We start from the raw sequence: 24,697 nt of genomic DNA on the forward strand, positions 1-24,697 counted from the left end.
TTCAGGTCTCTCTCCATAAAATTCTGTAGCTTGCTCTAGAAGTCACTTTTGTCTAAAGGAGTTGATGTTGATGTGGCCCATCAGTAGCACCAATCCTAAAACTCTCTCTCTCTCTCTCTCTCTCTCTCTCTCTCTCTCTCTCTCTCTCTCTCTGTCTCTCTCTCTGTGTCTCTCTGTCTCTCTGTCTCTCTCCCCCTATCCCTCTCCCTCACCCCTCTCCCCTGCTAGAGGTCACTGGAGTCTATGCCTCCTCCCGAAACCTCATCCCTGTGAACCCTGGTAGATTCCCTATCCTTACTACTCTTTTCCCCATCCCACTTGCTAGGCTTATCTTATCCTGGAGGAACTTAGGAAGGGCCTTAGCCAGTGGCACAGGGATGGGAGGGCAAAAAAAAATAGTTTTTATATAAGATTTTAAGGTTTCCAAATAATTTTTAAACTACTTTATTTTATCTTCACACCGTGTTGCAGGTAGGTTCTGTTAAAAACTCTATTATGCAGATAAGGAAACTGAGGTAAATAGAGGTTAGGTGACTTGCCCAGAATTACACAGCTAGTGTCTGATGCCATATTTTAACTTAGAGTTATCTGTTTAGGGCCAAGGTTCTTTCTACTCTGCCACTTAGCTGAAGGAATATGTAAGTATTTCCAGGTGAAACTTGGAATGAATTTTCTCAAAAAAGCATCCCGCATGAGACTGTTTTTGTTCTTTAATACTATTAGAATTATAAAATCTTGGAATTGAAAGGAACCTCTGAAATAATTTGTTTCAACCCATATATATATACCATATTATATATATATATATATGTACATATATATATATATATATATGAATTAAACTTATTTTTCAATTTACCTGGCAAATGGTTGAACTATCTTTAAGAAGATTAAATGTGCTGAACCCAAAGGGAATCCATTTTTCTTTATAGAGCTCTAATTGTTACAAAGTTTCCTTATATTGATTGAGCTGAACTTTTCCTCTTTTCAACTTAAAAAAACCCAAATCTCTTATCTTTTGTCTTGGAATCATTTAATAAGTATCAATTCCAAAAAAGAAGAGTGGTAGGGGCTAGGTAAAAAGGGATGGGGGATGTTAAGTGACTTGGCCAGGATCACATAGCTAAGAAGTATCTGAGGTAAAATTTGAACCCAGGACCTCCCCTCCTATCTCCAGGCCTGACTCTCCCCCCTGAGCCATCTAGCTACCGCCATCTTTGTAACTTTGACCCCTTGGTCCTAATTCTGGCTTCTGAAGTTGGACAGATTAAGATAGTAAATTTCTTCAACATGATAGCCTTTCAGATATTTGAAAATATTTCTAATGAACCCTCTCTAATTCTTTTTCCCCCTCAACTTAAACATTCCTAGCTCATTCCACTAATCTTCATATGAGGCGATTTAAGTCTCAATTGCGTCCTGATTGACTTCCTTTCATCATTTTCTAACCCGTCAGTATCCTTCCTAAAATATGATATGCAGAATTGGACTCAGTACTTCAGATATGCTCTGACCAAAGGAGGCCTAGTACAGCAGAATTATCCCCTTTCTGGATCTGAGATCTGGATTTGAGAATATCTTATTTCTATTAATGTAACCCAAGGTTGAATTAGCTTTTTTTTTTGTCTATTATGTCACTGTGAACTCATATTGTGCTTCCATCCCGTTTTAGCTAACTTCTTTTCACATAAACTATCACCCAGGCATGTTTTCCCAATTCTCTTCATGTGTAAGGTTGATATTTTTACCCCAAGTGCTGAACTTTGCATTCATTCCTATTAAGTTGCATCTTTGTAGATACAGCCTAAATTTTGATATCTTTTTATTTGTTCTAATTTTTAATGTGATCACTTTAATTAAAACTTTTTGGAAAGCTTAATGGCTTTATGTCCCCAAGAAGGTTTTGATCTATATCTGCTACATGCACCACAATAAATGAACTGAATTAATGATCAAAATACTTTTCCCATGAGAGCATTTTAATTTTGTCACTTATTTTGAAAGCTTATTAATGTTTATCTTTATGTCATCCATGTGATAAAAATACTGTCTTTATATTGTTACAAGGGAATCACTTAAAAGACTGATATATATTAATTTAAGGTCGCCAAGGAATTCATCTAAGTAATTCCTAAATGAAAACTCAAGTCAGCAGTCAATCTATTTGAGTTTCCTTTCACAAAAGGATTAATATGGAAAAATGTTTTACATGATTGCAGATGTAAAATCTGTATGAGATTGTTTACTGTCTTAAAGTAGTTGAGGGGCTTGAGGGGAGGGAGAGAATTTGAGACTCATTCTTTGGAGAATGTTGGAAGCTGTTTTTACATTATATTGGGGGGGGATATAATAAAAAAAATTTATACATCAAGGACTTAATATTTAAATAGGAGGAAACAACGTACATTGGTGGTTTGAGCTATAGGGTCAGTGCTTAAAGGCTCAGTGGTTCTGAGATGTACATAGATAAGGCAGATTGTAATTAATCATCTTTTCTTTTGACTGAACTATATGTTTCTAATGTTAAACCATGTAATAGTGTCAAGGACTTTGGTAGCCAGAACTTTCTTGTTGAAATCTCAGTAGCTATGGTTACATCATTTTTATTAGCAATTGTCTAGTTGCATCTCTATAAGGACTACTCTGAAAGATTTAAGATTTAAGTCTGGCTGAAAGCAAGGCTATCTTGTCTGGAGAATGGTGCTGTTATTCCTTGGTCTCTTAGGCTTACCTGTCTCTTACTGAGAAATAGTTTGGTAGTGGTGAAATGACAAATTCTGTTTTGCAAAGAGTTTTTCTAATGCTGAAATAGCTCATCTTATTTTATTTAACTTTTAAAAATTTTTATTTATTTTTAAATATTTTTCCATGGTTACATGATTTATGTTCTCTCTCTCCCCATTCCCGGAGTTGGCAAGCAATTCCACTGGGTTATACATGTGTTATCACTTGATACCTATTTCCATATTATTAATTTTTTAATACAGTAATCTTTTAAAACCAAAATCCCAAATCATATACTCATATAAACAAGTGATAAATCATGTTTTTCTTCTGTGTTCCTACTCCACAGTTCTTTCTCTTGATGTGTATAGCATTCTTTTTTTTTTTTTTAAACCCATACCTTCTGCCTTAGAATCAATCCTTGTATTGGCTCCAAGGAAGAAAAGTGGTAAGGGCTAGGCAATGGGGGTCAAGTGACTTGCCCAGGGTCACACAGCTGGGAAGTGTCTGAGGCCAGATTTGAACCTAGGACCTCCCATCTCTAGGCCTGGCTCTCAATTTACTGAGCTACCCAACTTCTCCCTCAGGATTGTCCTGGATCACTGTATTGCTACTAGTAGTCAAGTTGATTACATTTGATCATTCCACACTGTTTCAATTTCTGTATACAATGTTCTCTTGGTTCTGCTCATTTCACTCATCAGTTCATGGAGATCTTTCCAGTTCATATAGAAATCAAGCAGTTCATCATTCCTTATAGTACAATAGTATTCCATCACCATCATATGCTACAATTTATTCAGACATTCCAATCGAGGGATATCCCCTCATTTTCCAATTTTTTGCCACCACAAAGCTCATCATATTTTAAAATAATCTCTACTGCAATTTCTCTTTTGACAGTTTTTTTGGGGGGTATAGTAAATATGACTAGAAAAGAAGCTTACAAGAAAAACCATAACTTAATCCATAGTAATATTCAAACATTTTCTGGAATCTAAATTGATCCTTGAAATTTGATATGGTTTGTAGAGGAGAAATTTTTCTGAGATATGTATTTTCCTAAGAAATTTCTATGGATTTTTGGGTAATTTTAGGACATAAAAATCTTTTTTGTTTCTCCAGAGTCATGAAATTGAGTTGATTTTACCCATAATAGATTTATCCTTCATGACTTTAGTTGGGAAGTTTCTTATGCTTAGCAATGCAATGATTCTTTCTCATCCCTCACACTGACTCTTTCAAGATATTTCCTCTGGATTTCCATGTGAACTGGAATGAACTCCAGGAATTGATGCAGAGTGAAAGGAGCAGAACCAGGAGAACACTGTACAGAGAGGGATACACTGTGGTACAATTGAATGTAATGGACTTCTCCATTAGTGGCAAGGCAGTGATCCAGAACAACTCGGAGGGATTTATGAAAAATAACACTATCCATATTCAGAGGAAAAACTGTGGGAATAGAAATATAGAAGAAAAACAACTGCTTGATCACATAGGTCGATGGGGATATGCTTGGGGATGTAGACTCTAGATTACCCTGGTGCAAACATCAACAACATGGAAATAGGTTTTGATCAAGGACACATGTAAAACCCAGTGTGAGGGAGGCCAAATTGACCAGTGGAATTGTGTGTTGGCTACGGGAAGGGGTGGGAGGAGGGGAGGGAAAGAATATGATTCTTGTAACCAAGGAAAAATGGAAGCTTCTTGTTACTACTCTTTAGAACTTTGAAACTTCATCAAATCTCTTCTCTTTCTCTCAGAGGAAGAAATGGTCTCAGTCCTTGGTGAAGCTAATCCTTCTCTCTATCCTTCTGATCTTCCCTATTCCCCTCCTTACTAGGATATTGCTTCAGCAGTCAAGTCTTTAATCTTATAACTCTTCAATATCCTGCTCTTTCCACTGGTTATTCCTCTTTCTTTGACTTTCAGGATACCACAATCTCCTGGTTTTCTTCTTGTCTTTTTAATGGCTTTTACTTTGATGGTTTCTCTTCTAGATATAGCTCCTTTAGAAAGCTTGACCCCCCCCCCCCAAGTTTTGTCCTTCCTTATCTCTTTTTTCTCCATACTCTCTTCCTTGGCAAATTCATTTATTCCATTACATCATGCTTCATCTATCACCTGAATTCATATGATTTTTAAAGTCATCCAGACTTCCAATCCAGACCTCTTTTCTAAATTCTAGACCTTAATCTCTAAGAACCAAGGGTACCTTTCCACCTGGATGTCCCCTTAGCCCTTCAAAAACAAGTTTATTATCTCTCCCTTAAAAATTGATTGGGCTTCTAATGTCACTATCTTAGTAAATGGTATTGTCATTCCCTTGTCTCCCATGTTGTTGTTGTTTTTTTAAACTCCCTTCCCTCTCTCTTATCTTGGTCATTCAGTTAGTTGCCTAGACTTCCCAATTGTTCAGTACTTCAAAATGTCCATAATTCCATCAGTGTAGACTGTCCTTTCATTGATGCAAGTCATAACTCCTCCATACAATTATAAATGCTTTCTATTTGGTGGCAAAAAAAAAATCCTCACATGATAGACAGTCCTCTGGTAATAGAGCCTCTCTGGACTAGCTAGATTGGTCAAAAAATTAGAATCACAGAATTTCAAAGCTAGAAGGAACCTCAGAATTCTTGATCAAATACATTTTTGAAAAAGAATACCCACTTCAACATGCCTGACTAGTAGTTATTCAGACTTCATTTAAGACCCCTATTGGAAAGGAATCCAATATTTCCTGAAGTTCTTCCAGTCCACTTTTGGTTGGCTTAAATTGTTAGATCTTTGAATAACAGATGAGTCTTCTCTCCTTATCTTTCTATATTGGAAGTCTCTCTTTCTTAGTAAAACCATTTAGAACTTGTACACTGCTGACAGTCTTGGAGAATCCCAAATTACCCTGCGAACCCTTCAATCCTCCCTATCACAGACATCAGAAGTAGGATTTACGTGGAGAGCTCTCAGCTCCAGCATAATTTTTATACATCATCTCCCTTATTCTTATTTCTACTATCTTGTTAGTTTGTCATTACTACTTATCCAAACTGTTGCAACAGCATCTTTGATATTGCCACTCCTTCCCTTCATACCTCTGTTACATAAGGTTTTATACACAGATCTTCCCAACAATTTTCAATGACCCTCTGGCTACCAACTAAAGTTAAAATACCCTATCTTGGGATTTGAGGACTTCTACAGTTTCTTGGATTTCTTCTACTTTGCATTTCCTATACCTTTTCCATTTGGTCTATGTTTTTGTAAACTGGACATACCTCACATATTCCTCTCTCCATGACTTTGTTTATATTGTTCTGTACTTGGAATTCCACTTCCTTCCCCTTGAAATCCTATCTTTCCTTTAAAGTCTAGCTCAGGTGATATACCTCCTTTAGGAAGTACACCTAATTCCCCTTTGCTCTCCAGTTTGTAATACTTTTTCCTTTTTTGGACCTTGCATAGCACATTGTTCATACTCTTATGTGCTTTGTTTGCATGATAGTTATTTGTGTAAACATTATATACTTCTACTAAAATATAAGCTTCATGTCTTGTCCAACATTGTTTGTCCCCCTCAGGGTTCAGACTAGTGCTCTACAAAGTACTAAGTCAGTATTGGTAAGATTGATTTGAATGGTGACTAGGCATACCAATTTCTGAAGGTACTGGAATGGAGCCTCTGACACGGTCTGGAACTGGAAATGGGGAGCTTCAGATTTGGCCTTGTCCAGAAGTCCAGTGTATCACTAGGTAGACTCTAAACCTTGTATCTCTCATTCCCAGCTGGCTATCTTTCCTTCTTTTTTATTCCTTTGCTGACAACACCTTAAGGCATATCTAGAGATTTTTGAAGAAACAAGTGTAAAAGTAATTTTCTGTTACCCTGGACATTGGCAGAAATGCACTGTTAAATTGAATAATTAGTAGCTGGGACTATTTGGAAACTGTTTCAAGGTATACATATGTCTGGGCATGTATACCTTAAATATACATTTAATATAGTAATATACATATATATTTAAACCCATGTCAGAATTGATAATGATGTATCCAGTTCCAAGGCATAAAAGTGGTAAGGACTAAGCAGTTGGGGTTAAATGACTTGCCAAAGGTCACCTAAGGTAGATATTTTAACGTGCTATCAAAGACATTTTACTAAGAATATCTAAATCATCCACTTTCTTATGGCTATAATCAATCTGCTGAAAGAATTCATCAGATTCCTAACAAATAGGGAATTAATTAATTAATAGTTTATAGGCATAAAGAGAAACTTTTTAACCACAGTATGTTACTACTTTAAAAATATATTATTAGGAATCTCACAGTTTTGTTCCGAAATTCATATCAATTTCTACAAAATACATAGTACTGAATTTTTTAAAAGGTGTGATCACCTTTTCTCTGGGGCTTCAAAGTTTTTTCATTATACAAACATTATCCTCAAGTTTGTGTGTGTGTGTGCATGCGTGTGTGTATGTTGTAGTGGATTCATGTGTTTTACTTAATTGGGCAAATGCTTTCTAGCCTTCTCCTTCTGTATAGTTCATTATTTGTAGATAGAAATTTGAGTTCTCTGGTCAGTTTTGAACTCTGTGATCTGTGTTTTTTGGTGGGAATTGGATCTGAAAACTATCTCCCAAAGATACGTAGTTTTTATTATTTGTGATGAGCATAGAGAATTATCTTCATAATTAAATTGTGTATCCAGAACTAAAGCTGTTCTAATCATACTAAAATTATCTTAACCCTTAGAATCCTATGATTAAACCAGGTCTGTTTTGCATAAACTATGTCTCAGTAAAGATGATCAATCTTCATCAGGAATTAACAGATGTCCTAGTTTAATCAGAAATAGCTCTGATACTAAGGAGCTTTCACAGAGGCAGGCCAAATCCCAGGGATCAGCCTGATTTTATTATATTCCTTTAGAGTCCTTCAGTAGTCTCCTAGAGAGGGGCAATAGCTACTATATTTGTTTATCTCCAATCTTCTATGATATTAAGATTTTGTTCTTTCTGCTAGCTTAAGAGAGTTATAGAAAACAATTTTTTGTAAACCAAAAATTAATATCATGCTATTTATTTCATTTATTATTAGAACTTTCAAGAGTGTGTGTAATTTGTTGCTATAAGGACAGCCTAGTTAAATTTGTCTTTGTTGGCAAGATATTTGTCAGAATCTAAAGAAAAGCTACTGCTGACCATTGAAGGAGCTATCCTTTCTATCTGTATTTAAATGTTGCCACCAAGGGAATTAGATGGATGTTTGTTTCTTCAAGCATCAGGAAGATAAAATCTTTTCTAAGATGGGCTTCTTACATTTAAGATAGCTAGAGTGAGATGAAAGTGTCCTTTTGGGGGGATGTGGAAGGGGAATGGTTCTTTTTTGTTTGGAAGCTAAAAATAATTCAGATAAAAGGTAAAATTTTGGTAGGCTTGAGTTTAACTTCACAAGTACAAGATGGGAAAAAGTGTAATGAACTTGAATGAGCAAGACTTGAGGTTTTTGGTGGGTTGCAAGCCCAATATGAGATGACAGTGCAAACTGGCACCACAGAAAATCTAATGTTATCTTAGATTTCATTAAAAGAGATTTAATTCTCAGAAGGAGGGACATATTAACCTGTTGTACACTTACCTGGTCAAACCACACCTAGAAGCATTAAGTTCTAGGCCCCACATTTTAGAATGACTTTGATAAACTTGAGAACACCCAGAGGAGGCAACCAGAATGGTGGAAGACCTTGAAATAATATCTTGAGTATCAGTTGAAGGAAATGGGGATGGAGAGAAGATGATTTAGGAGTAATATGTAGTTGTCTTCAAGTATTTGAAGAACTGTTTTGTGTTAGAGAGAATAGACTTTTTTATGTTCTAGCAATGGATGGAAAATGTAAAAAGGCAAATTGCATCTCATTATAAAGAAACAATATAACAATTTGATTTCTCCTAGCATCTGCATTAAATGGGCTGTTCCTAAGGGTTCCCCCTCACTTGAGGTCTTTAAGGAAAGGACAAATGATATTACTTGTTGCGGAATATTATGGAAGGCATTTTTGTTCAGGTAGAAATTGTACTGAATGGTCCTTTTTAATCATCATATTTGATGATGAAAAGGAAAACATTTGAATTTATGCCCCAAAGAGATGGTAGCAGGATTTTTTGTGACATGTCCCTTTGCCTGGGAGAATTAACTTGATAGTCTCTTCTTATTCTTGGATAGGTTAGGAAATCAATTGGATTCCTCTTTTGTTCCCAATTTCTTCTCAGTGGTGAAAGCACAGTAAATAACCAGAGAGGTTAATTCAACAACTAGTCACTTAGTTCCCAGGGTGTTATTAAGGCTTTAGAAAATGTGATGTCTAATCTGTATGTCTGCAGGTTTATCTCTTCCAGATCTTTCTGATAGACTGAAATGACAATAATATCAGAGATTAGTCTTTCCCCATGAACTATAAAGTAGATTATTCTTCTCTTTCCAGACAGATTATCGACTGGAAAACTACTGGTACATTGTTGTAATTGTTTACATAGATATTAAGAATAACTTTGCATAAGGCCATGAGCAGTTGAGCTTTAAGAGGGTTTTTAATTGCAGCTTCACGGAGGAATTAAATACTCATATTCTTTTTCTTCCAGTCTTTGAGTAGTTGTAGAGACTAGGATTCAAAGCATAAAGAAAATGTTGCCTATATCTAAGCAGTCTACAAACAGCTCTCACCTGAGTGTTAATTTAATGTTTAGATTTGTGTTGTTTGTTCAGCAATCTTAAAATAATTCTGGAGGGGCAGCTCATGGATGGAGTGTACAGTGGGTAGAGCATCAGACCTGGAAATGGGAAGACCCTATTTCCTTATGTCCTTAAGACACTTTCTAGCTTTGTGACCCTGGGCAAATCACTTAACCCTATTTTTACCTAGTCCTTGCCCTTCTTTCTTAGAGTTGCTACTAAGACAGAAGTTAAAGGTTTAAAAAGAAAGAAAATGCTGGAATGCATTAGAAATATTATTCGGCTGTTTCTCAGATTGAGATTCCTGGAGATCCTTTAAAGTTTGTTCGGAGATCTTCTATGTCTAAGAGATCCTGCCAGTAAAGGTAGCTCAAGATATGAATCAGGTTGGAAGAAGTAGGCCCAATAGAAGGAGAGAAGGGACATTATAGGAATGAAATTAAAAGAACCATGTTCTGAGGAAAAAGGGACAGATCTGATCATCATTGATGAAAGAGGAAGTAGTAAAAACAATGGGTAAAGTGACATGCTGAAAGTATTAGGGGGATATACAAAGGGTGGTTTTGAAATGGATTTCATAGAATTTTGATATTGAAAAAGGATCTTAGACAAAATATGGTTTTTTAAAAAGCTGTTACTTTCTGTCTTAGAATCAATACTAAATATTAGTTCCAAGGCAGAAGAGCAGAGAGGGCTAGGCAATGAAGGTTAAGTGATTTATCCAGGATCATACAACTAGGAAGTATCTAAAGCCAAATTTTAATCCAGGATCTCCTGTTTCTAGGTCTGACCCTCTTATCTATTTAGGCACCTAAAGAACACAGTTTTAAAACAACTTAACTAGAACATTGAAAATGGCATTGGTAAACTTGGTTTCTACCCTTTCCACCCCATTCCCCTTGTATTATATTGAACAAGTCAGTTAAATAACAACAGAAGTCATAAGGAGAGCAGCTATTTAATGTGGAAAGAGTGTGCTAATCCAAACACAGTCCTGGCCTCCCGATTCTCCATTCTAAATAGATTCTTCTCAGTTTGCTTTGCCACCATATCAGGTCTAGGAATGTTGGTGTTCCAAACTGAAGGTCCTAAGGACAAGCTCAACATGTCCAAAATTGAATTCCCCAAATCTCCCCTTCTTCCTAAGTTTCTATATTGTTGAGGATACTATTATTCTCCCATTTACCCAGGCTTACTAAATCGGTATCATCTTCAACTCCTCACTCTTTCTATCACCCTTTTCTCCCATATCCATTGTTTTGTCATTTCCTATTGATTCTGTCTTCATACTTCTCAAATATACCACCCTTCTCTCTTTTGATACTGCCATCACCTTGATGCAGGCCCTCCTTCTCTCATGCTTAAAGAAAGGTCTCCCTGTCTCCACTGCTTCCTACTCGAAGCCAACTTCCTCTCAGCTGTCAAAACTGATGTTCCTAACATGTAGGTCCAAATATGTCAGCTTCCTTTCCACTTCCCATTCCATAAACTTCAGGGGCATCCTGTTACCTCTAAGATCAAAAGAAAATCCTTCTTTTGGCTTTTAAAGCTCTTCATAATCTGTCCCCTTCCCACTTTCCCCATCCTCTTTACTCCTGTCTATATACTCAATGATCCAATGACCCTAGCCTTCTTGCTGTTCTTTGCACATGACACTGTATCTCCCAGCTCTGTGCATTTTGCCTAGCTGTCCCCTATGCCTGCAATTCTCCCCTTTAGTTTTTTTTTTAACCCTTTACCTTCTATCTAGTATCAATTCCAAGGCAGAAGAGGGGCAAGGGCTAAGCAAATGAGGTTAAGTGACTTGCCCAGGGTTACACAGGAAGTCTCAGGCCTCATCTGAACCCAGAACCTCCTGTTTCCAGACCTAGCACTCTATCCAGAATGCCACCTAACCGCCCTTCTCCTTTGTCTTTGCTCCTAGCTTTCTTCGGCTCAGCTTAAAACCCTGCCTTTTATAAGAAGGGTTTTTTCCCCCCATTCTCCTTCATTCTAGTGACTTCCTTCTGAAATGATCTACTATCTGTGACCATTCTTTGATCTGTAAAGTAGGAATCATAAACTAAACACTATAAATGCCCAGAACTTAGCAACTAGGTAGTATAACACTCAATTAGGAAAGGCTTTTAAAACAATATCATCTGTTGTCTGTATATCCATTTAGGGTCTAGAGATGCTTTAGATAGGAATACATAGTGAAAAATGATTCAGAACTAAAATTGGCTTCTGTTGGAAGAGTATACCAAAGAACAGTTGTGGTAGAATTCCTTATCCTTTTCACCATTTCTCCTTACCATTCTTGTAAGAAAGGAATTCACAATTTCTTTTATTCTTCTTAAAAAGTCTGTTTACTTTCAGAATGTAAAAGCAAAGTCTCAGTCAGAAAGAATGGTGGGGGGGTAAGCTAGGTGGCATAGTGGATAGAGAGCCTCCCAACACTGGAGCTGGAAGGACTTGGGTTCAATTTTGGCCTCAAGACATTTTGTATCTGTATAATCCTGGGCAAGTCACTTAACTCCATTTGCCTAGCCCTTGCCCTTCTTAGAGTTGTTACTAAGACAGAAAGTAAGGGTTAAAAAAAAAAGTGCTGGACTTGTTGGAGTTACTAGCTCTGACTTTAAATCCTGACCCCAACACTAAATAACTTTGTGACCATGTGTGAATTATACCAACTTTAAGAGCCTCAGTTTCCCTATTTGTAAAATGATGTCAGTATATGTTTTGCTTTTCTCACAGGATTCTTATAAGGAAATGATTCACAAATCACATAAAGAGCCATACAAATATGAATAAACATTTGGCCATTTTAATTCATATTGACTTCTTTCAAATTTGTTAATTTGTGAAACTTGCTAAAATAAAATGTCCTTTTCTTATGTCATGTCACAAGTTCTTTCAGGTTAATATGTTCTCATTTGCATTAAGTTTGACTTTCTTTACAGCAGTAAGTGCTAATTAGTGACAGCTTTTGAGCAAGCAGCCTGTGATTTTGGCAGTCAATTTGTTTATGACAAGTCAAGAAATTTCATTTGCTAAATTTGCTTTTGTGCATGGAAATATAACTTGGACATAAAGTAGCTTGTAGGTACATATATTTACTGAAATATTGTGAATCAATATTTCATCCTGGAGTTAAAGAACTCTCAGCAGGCAGAAAATAGGTATGATTTCTGTCTGACTGATGTCATTAGTACTGAGTCATCCTTCTAGTGTTCATCTACATTCTGGATGTGGAACCTCATCATCTTGTTTTGGTACAGTGATAAATCTTTCTGGATTGTATTTAGTTGTGTACATGGTAACCGAAGCAGTGAAATGTTGATAAATGTGTGGTGCTTCCGTTTGTGTTTAACTTCTTTCTTGATATATAATTAGAGAGAAGCAGTATGGTCTGCATGATGAGAAAGCCTCCTTTGATTTCTTTGCTCACATTAGCATCATTATATCTCAGGCAATTCTCTTCTTTGTTGGAAATAGTCCTAGTTATGTGTCATCTCTATTTTACAAACTTGTCACGATGTTTTATGAAATGTGCTACTTCCACTGTATTTACCTTGATCAGAATCATTACTGAGTCAATCCCTCCGTCACCATTTACTAAGGTGTGAATCAGGATCATTATTTCTGAAATAAGGATTCTAGTTAATGAACTTCACACAGTTAAAAATAACAACATAAAGGAATTAACTGAATTTCTACCATGTTCCTCAAATTTCCATTATTTACTAGGTTTTGTTGATGGTATTTAACATCAAAGTCTAACAATATGTTTAAGAGCCACTAAGAACATAAAATTGATTATGTGAACTCACCATAAATAATATTGGTAAAGCCAAAAATCTGCCCACTTGTTATACACATGAAAAGCAAACTGGGGTGGAAGTGGATGAGCAAAATAGGAGTAATAGGATATCAGGGTAATGTTGACTTCATTACTGGCTAAAAGTATTAAAGATCAAGACTCCTTTCATAAGAGTATGATATTGCCCCAATGTCCTTGTCCCAATTTTCCTTTAGCCTGTTACACAACAGTGTTTTGAGTTCAGAGGTTGTCTCTAAGCTCTATGTGACTGCTTTTCTTTTTAAAATTTTGAACTCAAACATATAAAATACACTAAGTAGAATACAAAAAGATGGTTGTTTATAAAAGTGTTAATTTGTACTTCATACTGGTTTTTAAAAAAGTATATAATACATTTCATGTATTACTTTTAGTACTGTCCTGTTTTTTTTTTTTATGGCCCTATTTAAAAAAAAAAGCATGTCTTTCTACACCTTAAGTCTGTCATCTTGCTTTCTGAGAATGGGTGACATGGTCTGGAGCTTCTATTCTCAAAGTGTGGTTCTGGTACCCTACAGGTCTTTGAGACCCATTTAGGGGTTCTCAAGATCAAAACCATTTTTATTATGATGCTAAGATGTTTTAGTTTCTAATATAATAATAAATACAACCTATGTAAGCAAAGCTTTTGGGAGGGTCCTCAGTTTTTCAGACTGCAAAAGGATTCTGAGAGCAAAATGTTAGAAACACTGGTTTAGAGACATGCTTGTTTATTATTTTGATCAGAGTTCCTAAGTTTTCCTAAATTTTGTTGTTTGTCCTTCAATATATTGTTTTCCTAGTTCTGTGTACTTCACTCAATGTCAGTTTATATTACCCTGGATTCTTTTCAGTCATCTTTTTTTGTAATTTTTTATAGTTTAAGAATATTCTATTATATTTATATCTCAATTTGTTCAACTATTCCCCAGTTAATGGATACCCCTTTAAATTCTAGTTCTTTACTTTTCTTCTTTTACACTTTTACTCACTCCTTCCAGATTAGGGCATTTGACTTGCTTACAGTTAGCCTCTCTCCAGTATTATCTTCCCTCTTAACCCCTCCTCCCATTCTCACATATTCTCCTGTTGAGTTTAATGTATTTCTACCCCAGACTCTGTGTGTGTGTGTGTGTGTGTGTGTGTGTGTGTGTTGAACTCTTCTTTTTCAATTTCAGGTGTGATATTCATCTAATTTCTACCCCTTCTTCCATATTTGTATATCTTCTCCTGAACTCCAGTTATGAGAAATAGCAAGTTCCACTCTCTTCTTATGCCTTCCTGCATTAGTGTATTCATTTTAATCTTCCTTTTCTTTCCTCTTAAAATCTTCACAATAGAATCTACACGTAGGCTCTCTGTTGTTTTTATTTAATTCCTTCCATGCCCTATGAAGATGTTAAAATTCTGGAGGAATCCTTGTTTTTGTTTTTATTTTCTTCTACTAAAACGTTACCACTACAAAATGGCTTCTTCCAGTTGACAGCTAAATTTACCTTTTTAGGTTTCTTTTGATTCTTATACTTTGTATTTCAGAGTTTTTTGCTCAAAGTTTCATCAAAAATGCTTGCAAAGCTTCTTATCCAATAATTCTTAAAGTGTGGTCTAGGGACCCATAAGATGCTCAAGACCTTTATAATAAATAAAGGTTCATAAGTTCAAAACTATTTCATATGTTCATAAGTACAAAACTTTTAAAAACACTTTAATTCTACGAGATTTTAATTTTTAATGTGGTAAATATCAACAGACATATGGCTTATAAACAAAAATTCTCAAGGGAGGCCTTAATAATTTTTTTAAAGTATAAGGAGGTCCTAAGATCAAAAAGTTTGAAAGTTACTTTTCTAATTTATTAAAGGTCCATTCCTGCTTCCTCACCATAGTTTTAGACACAGCAAAGGTAAGTAGGTGTTTCAGTGGATAGAGCATTGGGCCTGGAGTCAGGAAGACTTGAGTTCAAATTTGGCTTCAGATACTTACTAGCCATTCGACCCTGGGCAAGTTACTTAGGCCCATTTGCCTCAGTTTCCTCATCTGTCAAATGAGCTAAAAAAGAAAATGGCACACTACTCTAGAATCTTTGCCAAGAAAATGCCAAATGGGTTCATGAAGAACTGGACATGGGGGAGGGGGGGCAGCTGGGTAGCTCAGTGGATTGAGAGCCAAACCTAGAGACAGGAGGATCCTAGGTTCAAATCTGACCTCAGACACTTTCCAGCTGTGTGACCCTGGGCAAGTCACTTAACCCTCATTGCCAAGTCCTTACCACTCTTCTGCCTTGGAACCAATACACAGTATTGATTCCAAGACGGAAGGTAAGAGTTTATTTAAATTTAAAAACAAAAAAGAATTAAACATGACTGAAATGATTGAATAGCAACAACAAAAGCTTTACATAGTAGGTTATTCTTGATTATAACCTTGTATCTTATGCCTTTTGGAAGATTGAATTTCAAGATCTCCCATTTTGAGTAGAATCAGCCAGATCTTGTATGAATTTTAACAGTGGTTACTTGGTACTTGAAGTGCTTCTTTCTGGATCCTTGCAGTATTTTTTCTTTAATGTGGGGACTCCAGCTTTTGGCATTGTCAGTCTTGGAACTTTTCCTTTTGGATTTTCAGGAAGTGATCAGTGCATTCTTTCTATTTTTAGTTTATCCTCTGGTTCTAATAATAAAGGTCAATTTTTATAATTTCTTAAAATATAGAGACCAATAATTCTTAAGTTATTTTTCTTTGACTGATTTGCAGGTTACATTAAATATCTTGCATTTTCAAATTTTTTTAATTTTTAATTTTTTTCATTTCTAATATTCTTACTATATATATATATAAAATATACTATATATATAATCAGAAATCATTGATTTGATCAGTTTTAGTTTTCAGGGAGTCCATTATTTAGACTTCTTTTTCTTTTAAGCTATTTGTTTTTATTCTGATTCTTCAGAAACGTTTATTTAAAAAAAAATCTCTTGTATTCATGTGGTCCTTCTGGAAATTCCATTTTTTTCTTTGAGCCTCTATAGTTGTTAGGGAGTTACCTTCTCCTTCTTTGGGAGTTTACCTAGGTTTACAATAATTTTTTAATACTGATTAATTGCTTATTTGGTTTGCTTATCATTCTCTGTATTTTGTGGCAGACTCTGGCACCTGCTATGCTTTTGGATGAGATGATCCGCCCTGGTTGGTCTTCCCTGGGTCACGTGGGTTCCTGCACTGATCTCTATGGGTTAGACCATCCATGGATCTTTGAGGTTCAGAGCACTGGATTTTAAAGCCCTCTGTGGCATCCCAGAACAAGGGGATCAGAGACCCTGGAGCACTTGGGAGTGAGAGTTCTAAACTGAGCCACTTGTATTGATCACCACCATGCCTGAACTGGTCACTGCTCTTTGGAAGCTCCTGCTGTGGGTTTATAACTATTTACCCTAGGACTTCCTTAAAGAATTCTCTGCTTTTTGTTGTCTTTGGACAGAAAGCCCTCCAGACTACAAGTGAGTCTGACCCTTTTCTGGGCATGCCAAGAGGCTAAGAGCTTGTTTGCTTTTGCTGTCACAGACTTTTATATTTCTATTGCCTATGGGGTACTGGCTGACTTTTTTGTGCAGTTCTTGAATGGAAAATTTTACTTACAGTAGTTTCTCATTAGATTTCTTGATCATTATTTGATCTAGTGTGATTCAGGCTTTTGCCTAGAGTAAGTGAGCTGGGCATCTTGTCTTCATTCAGGAAGCCATATGGGCCAAAAGTAAGTGACTGATTTTCAGTGGGAAATCTTACTGAATCATTCCCATGTAGAATGCAAATAGCAAATTATTAATTTCTTCATGTCATATTGGGTTTTCTCACTTATGGCACTAACCAGGATATATGGTTACATCTAGGAGTTTTGCATTAAATGAATCAATGTTTAAGTCTGGTTTCCTGGTCAATCTGAATTGCATAATTAACCTAAGGATGACTGATTTTAGCATCCAACTTTTTACCTGTAGATAGATCACTAACAGCAACAGGAGATATTCTCATTTAACTATATTGACTATATATGTGAAGTTGTCATTTTGACAGAATCTCCAAGTTTAGGACAGCAAATGCAGGAAAATAATGTATCTCTAGGGAACCTGGGTACAAAAATGTTACAAAAATGACAGTTTGCTGTGGGCTAAAAACTAACAATTCTAAATGTCTATCTTAATTTTAATGCTAAGTAGTCAGGGTCTAGGTTTAGAAAGTTAACACTAGAAATGATTGTTTTTCTCCTCCTTTCTTTGAGCATTCTCTACTTTTAAGTTGATTTCTGATCAATTCATAAGAATGCGTCAATTCCTAAACTCCCTGAATGTGTTCCTTTAGTAGTTAGTTGGTTTGTCATATGAACATTCACTAACCCTTAAGAATGGGTGGCCCATGGTTTTTGTTTGTTTGTTTGTTTTTTTCTTTATCCTTTTTTGTTTCCACTTTTAACTTGTATTGAAAACAATTTCAAGCCAGAGTTAGGATTAAGCAGACAAACCCTTTGGTCAGATTAGACTAACCAATGGTTTGTATGCCCATTTTCCTCCCCTGACTCTACCCTTTTGGCTTTACTTAAGAGGAAGGGTTTAGTCATTTCTTAAGTGTGGGATAGGGCTGAAAATGAAGGAGGTTTTTTTGTTTCTCCCTTGAGGTAGACAGTTTCCACTGTGGGCAATAGTAATGAGTTTTTGCATATACAATACATTAATAAGTTTTTCCTTGAACCTAAAGTAGTTTTTCATTTCAAACTGTTGAGTATTCTTGGGGTGGGGTTAAATACACCACTTTCATCAAAGCCCTAAACCTTTAGAACAAAAGTATATCTTTCAAAAAAAAAAACGGTGCCTCTGTTACCACCACAACCTGAAACTAAGGTGTTGGAAACCACATAGAATCTTATAACACCAAGCTGTAGACACATTTCCAAAGGACCCAACAAGTTTAAATGTAGGCAGTATGTTGGCTAAACTATGAACTGATCTGATTAAATTAAGTCCTTTAAATGCTCTTTTTCCCTTTTCCCTCTCCCAATCATTACTCACAGGATCCTCTTTAGATTGTTCTAAAGAAGAGCAGTGTCCATCTTTTTGCTGTATGTTGTATGTTGTATGTCTTTTAGAGCAAAGAATATTAGGTTCTTTACTTTGAGATTTCTTCAGTACTGTTCCATAATTAGGTTTATATTGAAAAGATGAATATTCTTGTTCCTTGCTTCCCACATATTTTTCTTAGTGGACTATACTTTTAACTCTATTTGTAATCCCCATAGGACAGCTTCTCCTTCAACATTCAAGAGATACCCTGCAGGAGCTAAAACTATAGCTCATGAGCTCCCATCAATGATCCATTAACAATAGACCTATATAGATGGGTAGATTGGATTAGCATTTATACTAGGATGGCTTAAAGGAGGGCAGCTAGATAGAGCAGTGGATAGAGTGCCTGGCCTGGAGTCAGGAAGACTCATTTTCTTGAGTTCCAATTTGGCCTTACTAGCTGTGTGAATGAGCAAGTCATTTTACCCTCTTTGCCTCAATTTCCTCATCTGTAAAATGAGCTGGAGAGGAAAGGGCAAAGTACTTCAGGATCTTTAACAAGAAAACTCTTGATTGTGATCAAGAAGAATTGAACATGACCAAAAACTACATAAAAAGGTGGCTTAATTAAAAATCTCCCATAAATCTAGGGCTCTAGCTCCCTTAAAGGGGAAGAGTTGAACAACTTCAAAGACAGTAGTAGTGAGACACACATCTAGGGAACAGTGTGTGCCATGATATCTCATAGCTGTAATTCTGCAGGGCCTGGGAGTCCTTTCTTTGGGTGGACCTTATTGCAGCTCAACTCTTAAGCCAATCCAGCACTCTGAGTCTATGACCCCACTCTCTTTTCTGCTTTCTTACAGTTGTTTGTTCTACATGCATTCTAAGTATTCCTCCCAGGCTTACTACTTAGTAACAGGCATAGTCTTCAGTGATACTGATTCTAATTGAGTCAAGAAAGACTTGTATTGCACAGACTCTGGGCCTCACACTTGCTTTGTTTTTCTTTGGAGCTTTACTGGAAACTAAAAGCTGTTGCATACTCTTCAGAAGCAGGAGGGGAAGTTGGCAAGAACTAACTGCTTTCTGTTTGGTCTCTCAGAGGCAGCTGACCTTTGGGAAGGAAATCGCTGCTCTTTGCTTCTTCCTGTAATAGTTCAGCCTGTGAAAGGACATACACACAGGATTCTTCTATCATGAGTGTGGCTGGCATCTTGAGGGGCATAAACCATTAGTTAAAGAGATGGGAATCTTTCAATGCATCTTTCTTTGGTTTTTAAGGAACATGTACCTAAGTTCGCCATTCCAAATAAGGAGCTGGATGAAAGCAAGAAAAAAATCTACTGTTCTAGAATTACTTTATCTTAAGAAATGTAATTAATTACATTTATCAACTAGCACCAAGGTTATTTCTCTGTTGCCTTAATTATTCATTTGTATTCTTCCTAAGATGAAATTATTAAAAATTTCTTGAACCTAAATATTTTTACTTGAGTTTTTCCTCACTTTTTTAAACCTAAATACTTTTTAGAACTTTTATCTCCTCCCAAAGCCCCTTAAAATTGTCACATTTTAAAGATTTCTGTTCCTATTTAACTCCTCCTTTCCTTTTCCTAATAGAGCTAGCCCCCTTGACATAATACTCCCCCCAACACTCTCATACCCCAGTAAAACTTATTTCACTTAAACATAAGTAGAAAAAGAAATCTTTCAGTGTCATCTTTTCTGAGATATATTGCATGAACTGTAATGTTCTTCAGGAAATTTGACATAGGAACCAGTAATTGAAATATTTCTTCCTCAAAGGAGAAAAATAAACATCTTTTCATTTATTACAAGAATCAACTACATTCACAAATATGTGTAAGTAGGTATTTATAACTGTCAGCTATAAACAAAGTAGAATAATAATTAGCAGTAATATTGAGAGGCAGTTAGATGGCTCTGTGGATAGAGAGCCAGGCCTGGAGATGGGAGGACCTGGGTTCAAATCTGGTCTCAGACGTGTCCTAGCTGTGCGACCCTGGGTAAGTCACTTAGCCCCAATTGCCTAGTTCTTACCTCTCTTCTGCTTTGGACCTGAAACTTGTATTGATTCTAAGGCAGAAAACCCAATAACACTGAATATTTAACACATCTCTGTATAGGATACACTATTCCAAATATTATATTCTTTTATGCTTAATAGTTAGCTCTATTCACTTCCCTAGCCTCTCACCAGTCTCTCCCTTCAATCCTAGTTAGTGTAACTTATAAGATAAATTGTTAGAGAATTAGTCATTCAATCAAAGGTGTAAGCTTGGTGTAAAGAAGTCCTTAATTTAAAAGGAAAGAGAGTTTTGAGCCATTGTATAAAATCATATGATGACAGATATTTGGATTTGTTAGATATACCTCTGGGCTGATGTATGTTGGAGAAGGTATTCTGAGGGGAAAGTTCCTTTGCCTTAATGAGTCAGATCCCTTGCACCTACTGTGCTCTACCAGAGGATATCAAGAGGAAGTAGAGAAGAACAAGCCCAGCAGAAGTATTGTTTCCACCTCCTACACTCTGCAATTAAGCAGAGGAAAGATATTTTGCAAACTTTGAAAAATGGGAAGATATGGAGTTCTGTGCCCCCAACAATGTCCACCAAAGTTGGTAGTAATGGCCTTCAGAAGCTTGGTTGATGACAAAGTATGTGTTGGGAGCCACTGAGGACAAAGCAGATGCTTTAAAACGGAAGGTAGCTAGCTTCATGACTACTGACAAGGGCACTGATCCTCATTGGAGCCTAGTAGTGAACTACACTGTGAAGGGAGAAAAAGGACTTTGAATAATCAAGAACTGTGACTTTACCTTTTGGTCATATGAGCTCTCCCTTAAGTGTGAGTCCATTCTTCCTAGGGACTTTGTCATGTGTAAGGAGAGAATATGCCCACAATTTGGAAGGACATTTATATAACAGCTGTCTTTTTATACCACCTCAGTAAAGGATCACATTCAATAGGAATAGTAAAACTCCCCCTAGGGATGCAGTTTTCTAATCCTTATAGGAGTTGGGGAAAGTAACTCTGGTGAGAACCCTCCTCCTTTTCCTTTTCCTCCTCCTCCTCCTCCTCTTCTTCCTCCTGCTCTTCCTAGTTGTACTCCTACTCCCACTACTTGGTAACAGGCATAGTTTGGTTTTTGAGCTTAGAATAGATTAAAAAATTCTAAGTATGATGATTATTTTTAAGATTAGGATTTTCTCTGATCTCTCCCAACAAGATGACAGCACAATATTCCACTGTGACCATTTGGTCTAAAATATTTATACCTCCTGGCTCCTGAATCTATTTAAATGCTAGAGACTATTTGGAAACTATTGGAACCACATTAGTGCCCTGACTTTAGGGTTAAAATCTTGGCCAAAAATAGATAGGTATTTTTTAGAATTGAAGAATGTAAGATCTTGTTGGGGGTGGGGGGAGTGGGGATTGGGACTGCCTCTACATCTGGCAAAGATCTTTTAGTTATCTTTATTTACACATGAAAATAGTAAAAAATCTACAAATAGATACTTTCACTCAGCTATACAGTGCCACATGAAGATGAAAAATGAATCTGAGCATGTAACATTTCTTGCTTTATGATAGTAAGTCTCTCAAATCTTATTTTTCTTTATCTTCCAAGGCTCCTTAAGAAGGTGGTTCAGTGAGGTCTTGGGTTCAGATCTAGCCTCAGACACTTCTTAGCTGTGTGACTGGACAAATCACTTGGCTCCCATTGCCTGGCCCTTACCTGTATTCTGCCTTGGAACCAAGATCTATTATTGAATCTTAAGATGAAAGGTAAGGGTTTAAAAAAAAAAGAAAGAAAGAAGCATCAGTAGTTCAAACTCTGCTAATTTAAAACTTGGAAATTTTTCAGTCTGGGCAGAAATAAAATTATCTTTATCTTAGAAGAAATTTATACTAAATAAACATAATAATAATGTTTGAGCCCAAAATAATTTTAAAGTATTTAAATACAATAACCAAACACAAAGCAATGACAAAATTAGTTTTTCATTTGAAGCCACATCATTAGTTTAAATTACTATTTATTTGAAATCTTTTAATTAATTTTGAATGTAATTAATTGATTCCTCTGTAATGTGAACCACACAGTAGAACTGTATTTATTTTAAAAGGTTATATATAATTCAGAATTTTCATTTACATCCTTTTCCTTCTCTAACAATCTACAGTAAAAAGCTATAGGATAGTGACAGACTCTAAATACCATAAGTTGGATAGTTATATAATTTTCTGTCTTTTTAATATTGGGTTCTTTATGTGTTTTAGGATACTTGGCTTTTTTGACACAGAAATACTTATTGCCCATAATTATCTAGTTAATAGCTATCTCTGGGCTTTGACCTAGTACAGAACCTTCAAAACAGATTTTGCTCAGCCAAAATGTAATACTGTAATTCTCAGTGACAAAGGGAAAATTCAGATCTCTAATGTGGAAGTGTGTGGAAGCATGTGAAACATCTTGTTAATCAGTTATGCCTATTTTTGTTTTTACTATGAACTTTTAAGGAGATTAACCTTCATCCAAGTAACTCCAGAAAATCATAGCAGATGTAATGGCTGGAGAAACTTTTAGTCTGTACAATAACAATGGGGGAAAAAATAAAGATCTTTGTGTATGAGCCACTAAGATGATTTGATATCGAATGGCAATTTAAATGGGTACGGGTACAAATGTACACTTGAAAATTTTAAGGTAACAAAGGATTCTGAGAAAGTTTCAGGCTTCCAGAAAATGGTATAAGACTATGTAGAAGCCTGAAATTATATTTAGCTCTTTTTCCCATAATGCAGATGCTCATTATTTGTGAGCTACTGCAAATGTTTTCAGTCTACTGCAAAATGATATTGATGTAGCTTCTTCAGAAATGGGTTATTCCACTTACTTGCTACATTTAGATACCTAAAGCAGTATATGTATTCATACTTCAGGGCATAATGACATGAAGAGTCTGGTTCATGTTGTTAGCATCCTGCTAGTAGCAGCAAAAAGCCTAATAAATCCAGCACTTGATACACTCCCACAGACAATTTCACAATGAGAAATGCACCTCTGTACTCTCATTATTTTTGAGGTGCTTTATGGTTGACCAAAGAATATTATGGTTCAAGTGGAATTTTTTTTTAAAACCCTTAACATCTATCTTAGAAACAATACTAAATATCAATTCCAAGGCAGAAGAGCTATAAGGGCCAAGCAATAGTTATTCTCTTTTATGTTTTTTTTTATATATACAGAAATATGTACCTGTTGTGTCACTTTAGAATGTAAGCCCTATGAAAGTAGCAGTTGTGTCATTCTTTTTTTTTTTGTCCCCACTGTCTAACAATGCCTGGCAATATGATAGGTGCCTAATATTTTCTTATTGATTTGTTGTAATTTACAGATATTTGAGTGATTGTTTTCCCAGAATATTACCTTCTCAGTGTTACCTCTAAATTATTTTCCTTGTTCTCGTTTGTGAGCCAGCATTTAAATTCTTCCTCCTACTCTTTTTTTATTTCATTTAATAGTCTAATATCTTCTAGGTATTGCCTTTTGGACAGTTTATATTCTGGTGTTTTTGGAAATATTGTTACTACTGCTAGGTGGCTAAAACCACTTATTCCCCATGGTAGTGTTGCTTTTATCAATAAAACAATTAAAAATATTCCCAACCTTCTATAGTCCTTGGACCAAAGCTAAGCTAATAGTCTACTAGTCATGGTTCCATGTTTCTTCATTTGATTTTTTTCAGACTTGAAACAATAGTAAAGCTTCTCTTTCATTTATCAGCTGTCTACCATTTAATCATGGATGTCGCTTATTCCTATGACTGGTCAGCTTTTCTTAATTTTGTCACTATATTTATTACTGAAGTTTATTTTTAAAAATTTTAATAAATGACCTAAGAGCTCATGAGAATGAAAATTTTTTAAGAATTCGCTATTTGATTCTCTTTAACTAGTTGTCAGTCTTATCTTTGTAAAAAAATAGAAAAACTAACATCACAGGATTTTTTTTTTCACTTTCCTGCTTGCATATGACACTGAATAAAAGGCTCCTGTAGTATTGTGTGGGCAAGATAGAGAAATATGGGCTTGTTAACTTCTGAAATTTGTAACTGGTTAAATGATAATATGTAAAGAGTGTTGCTTCAAATCAATTTAGTTTTACAAACCTTAAAAAAAAAACCTATTATGTGCAGGAAGTATGCTAGACACTAAGAAACAAAGTCAAAAGCATAGAATAAAGTCTCTAATGACACACAATAGGCCTCTATATTGTGGTCAGCTTTTTAAAATCAAGAACTTGAATGAAGAAAAAGAAAGCATG

At 35.8% G+C, this 24,697-nt stretch overlaps 1 protein-coding gene across 7 annotated transcripts in view; it reads left to right on the forward strand.

Annotated features, from left to right (window-relative positions):
- The window catches only part of LOC100011470 (signal transducer and activator of transcription 5B), a 70,722-nt gene that overhangs the window by 11,760 nt on the left and 34,265 nt on the right, over positions 1-24,697 (forward strand). Inside the window, exon 1 of one of the 7 annotated variants that reach the window (XM_056816746.1) lies at positions 21,998-22,155. The exons of the other annotated variants lie outside the window; for them this stretch is intronic. The gene's annotated coding sequence lies outside the window, so the exon portion shown is untranslated. Of the gene's footprint in view, positions 1-21,997; positions 22,156-24,697 lie in introns of those variants that run through there. 7 annotated transcript variants of the gene reach the window in all.

This window comes from Monodelphis domestica, chromosome 2 (genome assembly GCF_027887165.1).
Source record: "Monodelphis domestica isolate mMonDom1 chromosome 2, mMonDom1.pri, whole genome shotgun sequence".
Classification (NCBI taxonomy): Eukaryota; Metazoa; Chordata; class Mammalia; order Didelphimorphia; family Didelphidae; genus Monodelphis; species Monodelphis domestica.